Source organism: Macaca mulatta, chromosome 14 (assembly GCF_049350105.2).
Source record: "Macaca mulatta isolate MMU2019108-1 chromosome 14, T2T-MMU8v2.0, whole genome shotgun sequence".
In the NCBI taxonomy this organism is placed as follows: Eukaryota; Metazoa; Chordata; class Mammalia; order Primates; family Cercopithecidae; genus Macaca; species Macaca mulatta.
In genome coordinates this window covers 134,961,840-134,968,215 of record NC_133419.1, presented here as the reverse complement: position 1 = coordinate 134,968,215, position 6,376 = coordinate 134,961,840, and positions in this window count along the sequence as shown.

The following is a 6,376-nucleotide window of genomic DNA, read 5'->3' as shown; positions in this document are numbered from 1 at the left end:
TCGGACGCTCCAGAACCAACCATCCCCGTGCTCTACCCAAACTTTGGCCTGGTAATTCATCCATGGGACGCTCGGCTTGAAGCACCCCGTGCCCACTGCATCCCGTCCCTGTGCTGGGCATCCTGCTTCTACCTAGACAGCTCTCCCTGTCTCCAGACCCACCCAGTCCATCCATGTGCTGCTGCTTGGGGCACTGTTTGGGCCGCACTCCCCGAGTGCCAAGTTCCTCTGAGATTCCCTGTTGCCAACAGGTCTTCCCTGACCCGCCCCAGTCCAGACGCTGCCTGAGCAGGGCTAACGGTAAAGGCCCTGGAACGGGAGCCAGGCTGGATCCTGGATCTGTGTCTACCGGCCCTCAGCCCCGCACACACTGTCTAACTCCCGTGCCTCATGTTTCCATTTGTGAGGCAGAAGCTGTCACAGAACTCACCTCAGAAAGTTTCAGAATTGCCGGAAGCATTGCCTACAAAGCACAGGGAGTCTCTTAGCATCCCTGCGCCCCACCACGCACACACACAGCCCACATACAAACACGTGTACATGCGTGGCCGGCCCTTTTCTGGCCCCCAGTTCTCCCTGCGCTCCCCACAGAGGCTCCGTGGTTTCCAGGATTCGAGCTTCCTCACTCAGGTTGTGTCCCTGTGGACACACTCCGTGTGCTGCACCCTGGGCCAGATGGCCCCAGTGAGGAGGACTCAGCCCCCCGAACACAGATTTTGTGTCTACACCAGGAAGATACAGAGGTCCTAAGCCCAGGCCTTCCCTAGTGATGCTGGTACTGAAACTCATGGATGGTACAGTTGCAGTGAATGTTCCCGGACCACTCAAGCCACTGATGTGCTTCTTTGTCCTCAGAACAAAGGCAAGCCACTGTGCAGTGCATACACCCAGGCCGGCCATGGCCTTCCCCACCCAATGTCCAGGCCCCAGGGATGAACACATTCTCAGTCCCAGGTGGGTGGAAGCCAGGTGGGTGCAGCAGGCCAAAGAATGGTGCCCCGAAGAGGCCCCCGCCTTAATCCCCAGGCCTGTGAACGCACTGCTTTCCATGGTGAGGCGTGGTGCACATGCAGGTGCTGCAAAGTCCCTGGAGATGGCGGTGCTCCTGGATGTCCCAGGTGGGCCAAGGATGCAGTCACATGATGGTGGAAGAGGAGGGTAGAAGAGTGTGTCAGAGGCCCTGAGTCCTATAACAAGAAACTGAATTCCCCCCATGGCTTGAATGAGCAGAAAGAGCAAGGAACCAGACCCTCAGCACCCTCAGGGAGGACTGCGGCCCTGCAGGCACCTTGACTGCAGCCCATGAGACCCACGTCCAACTCTGACGACGGAACTGTCCTCTTTGTGCTGTGTTAAGCCACTCTGTGCCATAGAAAGCTGAGACAGGGATAAAACGAGCCGGGCTAACTGTCACCCCCAGTGGGGATGCAGGCCAGGGGACGGCAGAGGCCGCTGCCCCATTGGCAGGAAGGCAGACTGAGCTTGGGGGAGGAGTGGGATGAGATGGCCTCGGAGGTGCTCGAGAAGGTGAGTGTGAGGGAGAGACAGGTCAAGGGCCGGCCCTAGGCTTCCTGCAGCTATTACGGATGAGGCTGACGGCCTCCATCTTACCAGGGGACAGCTGAAAGGGCCAGGTTTGGGGAGCGGAGGTCCACACTCAGCTCGTGGTGCCTTGCGACACCCTCCCCCAGCTCCGGACAGGCGGCTGAGCAGGAGTTCCATCCACAGCACAGCCCGGCAGGGATGCGAGCTCCTCCTGAGCGGCTTAGCTTGAGGCTCTCGGCAGCCACTCTCGCCTCCTCCCTGACAGCAAAGAGGCCGGTGCCCAGCGGTGGGAAAGGCGCCTGTCTGAGAGTCTCACAACAACTTTTAGAAGATTCTATCAGGTAAGGAGAAGGATTGTGGGCAAATAAAAGGCAAAAGCAGAAGAAGCCGATACCCTCAGGGCCACTGAACTGACTGTTCCCCAGGCAGAAGCTTGTCAGGCATTTGGATGAAGTCAAGTCCTGCTCCTTGTGAGGCAAGAAAGGTCGCCCCCAGGACACGCTGGGGAGACGCCTGCCCCCTGCGACGGGGAGACTGATTTGAGGAAAACTTGGAACCGTCACAAGATCATCTTCTCTCGCCTTGATAATAAGCCGTGTGTCCTCTGGGAGGCTTTGCCTCCTTGGGCTTGGGTGGTGACGGGCAAATCTCCAAGGAGAGGAGTGAGAACTGGAGACTATTTTTGTTTCAGGAACTAGAGAATTGCAGATGCTCTGGCACTTTTAAAAGAATCCATCAAGAGAGGAGGATTCTGGGCACATGAAACTTCAAGGAAAGGCTCTGGCTTCTTGTGGCCTGAAACAGATGCCTTGGTGGCCTGCACCGTTGGCTTTCCCGCGGTCGCCCTCCCTAGAGGACACTCCCGCTCCTCGGAGAACCACCCTCCGCCTGTGCCTGCTCGTTTCTGCAGGGTGTCCCCTCTGCATTCACGCTTCATCCCTTTTAGGAGTCCTGCAGCAGGAGCATCTTCATTTTCAGTTCTGTTTCTTCCCAAAGGCATGTTTCTTCAAAAAACAGCATTACCGGGGCTGAAGATGAGTTTAAAAGATGAAGTAATATCCTCCAGGATGTAGAAATCCTTCCTACTTGGTCTCCACAGCACTCAGCTCTCAGAGGCCCCCAGGATGGCCCAGGCTCAGAGGCCCACAAGCCCAAGCTGGACGTGGCCTTCCCCACCCTGACGTCCCAGCTCCAGGGATGGGCACATCCTCAGTCACAGGAGGTGGCCGTGACCAGGTGCTCAGAGAGGTGGGAGGGTCCCCCAGCCCTGTGGCCATACAGACAGGTGTCCAGCGGGGAGGCAGAGGACAAGGCCACAGCAGGAGGTCATTTCCAGAGCCTATGGAGGAACAGACAGCCACGGCACAGGGAGGTCGAGTATGTGTTGAACGACGGCCTTAGGTGAACGGGCAGCTTTCCCAAAGAATCTGTCCTTGAGGTATTATGTGGGCCAGATGCAGAATTTGGAACCTCACATCTCTGGTTGGAGTTAAGAGCATAGAATAATTAGAAACCCTGGTTTGGCTCCACACCAGCCTTTGCAGTCCACCCTGAAGCTTGGCCGGTGGTCAGGTGCCCTCTCCCTCCCTGGCATGTGAAGGTCTTCAGGACAAGGACATAAGCATGTCCCAGAGCATCTCCAGTCAGATTCCATCCGTGACTGAAAACAGCAACACATTTTAGAGTTGAAGGAGCAGCCCACGGCTCAGTCACACTGCATGGTTTCTCTCCTCATGGTGACTATTTTTCTGTTACTCTCTCAAAAAAGCAGTGAAGTGAATTTAAAGATAACTGCAAAGGGTTGCACAATCCCCCGTGGAGAGGTGGGGCTGTGTCCCCTGCCCTGTCCTGAGCAGACTCTTTAGGAGTAGTGTTTGCTCAAGGGAACTCACAGGCTCCTGAGGAAGGAAAAGGGAAGAAACCTGTTAGACAGGCAGGTGTGGGGGGTCCCTGGTTGAATTATTTCAAACAAAAGAACGGCCTGGAAAATCAAGCTGCAGACACAAATAAAGGAACTTGCACATTGGGGCTTGCCTAAGACATGCCACAGCTGCACAGATAAGAAAGGCTACACAGGTGACTTGTTCAGACACGCCCACAAAGGAAAATTCTGTCCTCTGACACGTGCACAGTGAGGGGAACAAAGCAATATGGAGTAACTCAAGCTAAGGGCCTACAGGTGCCTTAGGAGGATTGGGTGACGTGACGAGAAGTTTGTGCCTTACGTTCATGAGATGCCCAGCCCTCCTCAGTTTTCTGTAAAAGCCTTTGCATTCAACTGTATAAATGGCAACCCTTTTTCCGGTCCGCTCTCCACATCAGAGAGCTTCCTTCTTTCTCTCGTTAAACTCACTCCAACCTCACCCTTGGTGTCTACACTCCTTAATTTTCTTGGTCGTGGGACAAAGAACTGCAAGTCTACCTTGAACAACAAGACTGCAACATTGTGGCACATTGGCAAGACTGTAGCACTGAGATGGCGCCCCCAGGAGGAGTGGGCAACCACCACAGAGACCTGGAGTCCACAGAACCACCAGCCCCCACACGGGGAGGAGTCTGAGGACAAAGCCCACGGATCCCAAACTCCAGCCCATAAGCACACTGAGTAGCACAAGCGACAAGCGGTGAATGACGTGAGACAGGTCAGGCCACTTGTGATTTAGGCTCCTATTTCCCTTCTTTGCCTTACTCAGAATTGACTTTTGTTGCCAAGCATTTCTGTGGAGAGGAGTTAATCAGCTGGGTCCTGTTTCACTTGACATTGCAGGTAGTTACGAAGAAATCCAGCGTGGCAGAGGAGAAAGGAGAAAAGTCCGGAAGGTTTCTGCTACCCGCTGCCTGGAGCACACGGGGTCTGAGACTGGAAGCCGCCGCCTGGAGCACACGGGGTCTGAGACTGGAAGCCGCCGCCTGGAGCACACGGGGTCTGAGACTGGAAACCGCCGCCTGGAGCACACGGGGTCTGAGACTGGAAGCCGCCGCCTGGAGCACACGGGGTCTGAGACTGGAAACCGCTGCCTGGAGCACACGGGGTCTGAGACTGGAAACTCAGGCCCCAGGCTTCTCACCCAGGAGGAGGACCTGCAGGCCCCACGCCTGCCATCGTGGCTCTCCAGGCGAGGGGACGGGACCTGAGTACACAGCCTCACCTTGCACAGCCTCGTGGCATCTCTTTCAGAGGCCAAACCTCAGAAGCAGCGTTGAGGCAGCTAACTACTCAGACATTTTAGCCACGGCCTGCAAAGCGGTTGATTACTTGGGAAAAGCCAGGTAATTATCTGAAGTTTTACTTTCTCATGGAAATGTGATGGAAGAGTCACCTCCAGCCCTTGCACTACCTTCATCAGGGACCCAAGCCAACCTGCCATAATGAAAGGCTGGACTCTGTTTCCACAGCAGTGGAGCCGCCCTTCTCACGCTGCCACTGTCAAAACAGAGGGGTGTGTTTCTCTGTCAAAAATACTACGGTGACATTTCAATAGCCAAGAGAAACTTTCCTCTGACACTAGCAGGTGACGTCTGTTGGCAGAATAGGGTAAGAATGAGTTTCTTCCTCCCAAGGGGACTAGAGAAACTGCTGTCCTCATGTCACACATCGTGCAGGGCACTCAGCACAGCTTCCTCAGGAAGTTTCATCATCACCTGGAGAAGCAGTGATTTTGGAATCCAGCTCATGAAGGAACTGAAGGTCTGAGACGCAAAATCAGGACTCAAACCCAGGCTTTCACCTCCAATACAACACCGCCTTGACTCACGCCTGGCTGGCCGTAACACCACCGCCACCAGCGACCCACCAGCTGCCATCACAGCACTCACCTCCTTGACTGGGTGGCAGCAGAGAGCCGTCTGACCCGGTGCTGGCTCCTTGGCCCACCTCGCCAGGCCACCAGCTTCACAGAGCTTTCCTGTAACTCCTAGGACCCAAAAGTAGAGCCTGTACACCAGCCCCGAGTGACTGTCTTCTGGCTCAGGGCGGACCAAACGACCAGCTAGAGTAACTCAAACTATCAGAGGAAAAACTCACAGTACGAAATGAAGTATGAGTGCGGAGCGCCGGGAAAGGCTCGAACTGCCTGCAAGGGGAAGGAACGAGTCTCTTTCTGTTGGGATTGATTCTGATCCGTCAGTCTCCTTTACACACATCAAGGTTCCTGAGGGGAAAGGCAGCTATTAACATTGCTAATTACTTGTTAAAATATACAAATGGTCCTGGGGACAAGCTCGTCTGCATGTGAATTAGGTGTCCAGAGTAGTTAAAATCACTTAATTATGTGCTTGTGACGGGGAGAACAGAATTTAAGACAGAAACAACAGGACAGTCTCAGGTTACCGGGATGTGTCTAGAAAACTGAGGAGGGTGGCGGGTCCAGAGCCTCAGGAGGCAGGTCAACTCACATCGCAAAGCAATTACTGTTCTGCTCCTGAGGGAAAGAGCTGTCTGACGAACACCCCGGATGGACCAGGGGGTGGATAGGGACCCCTGAGTATGGCTGAGGAGTCACAGAGAAAATTGCAGTTGTGTAGGAATCCGTGAGGGAAGAGCGGCAGGAGGGAGCCTCTTGAAACGTCCCTGAGCAAAGATTACAACAGCGAGAGAATTCTAGCCTGGCTGAGTCCACCTTGCTCTAGCCCCACAGGTGGGCTGCCCTCGCTCATTCCTGGGCACAGACCAAGTTAACCATGGGAGGAATTAGTTCACAGCTCAATGTTGAAGCAAGAATGATAATAGTCCCTCCCTAACACTGACCCCCTCCTTGTCTGGTGACTAAAACTGCCTTTGTAAAAGTAAGAAAGGGCACGAGATTAGGATTATGGGAGAGCGCTGAGTTCC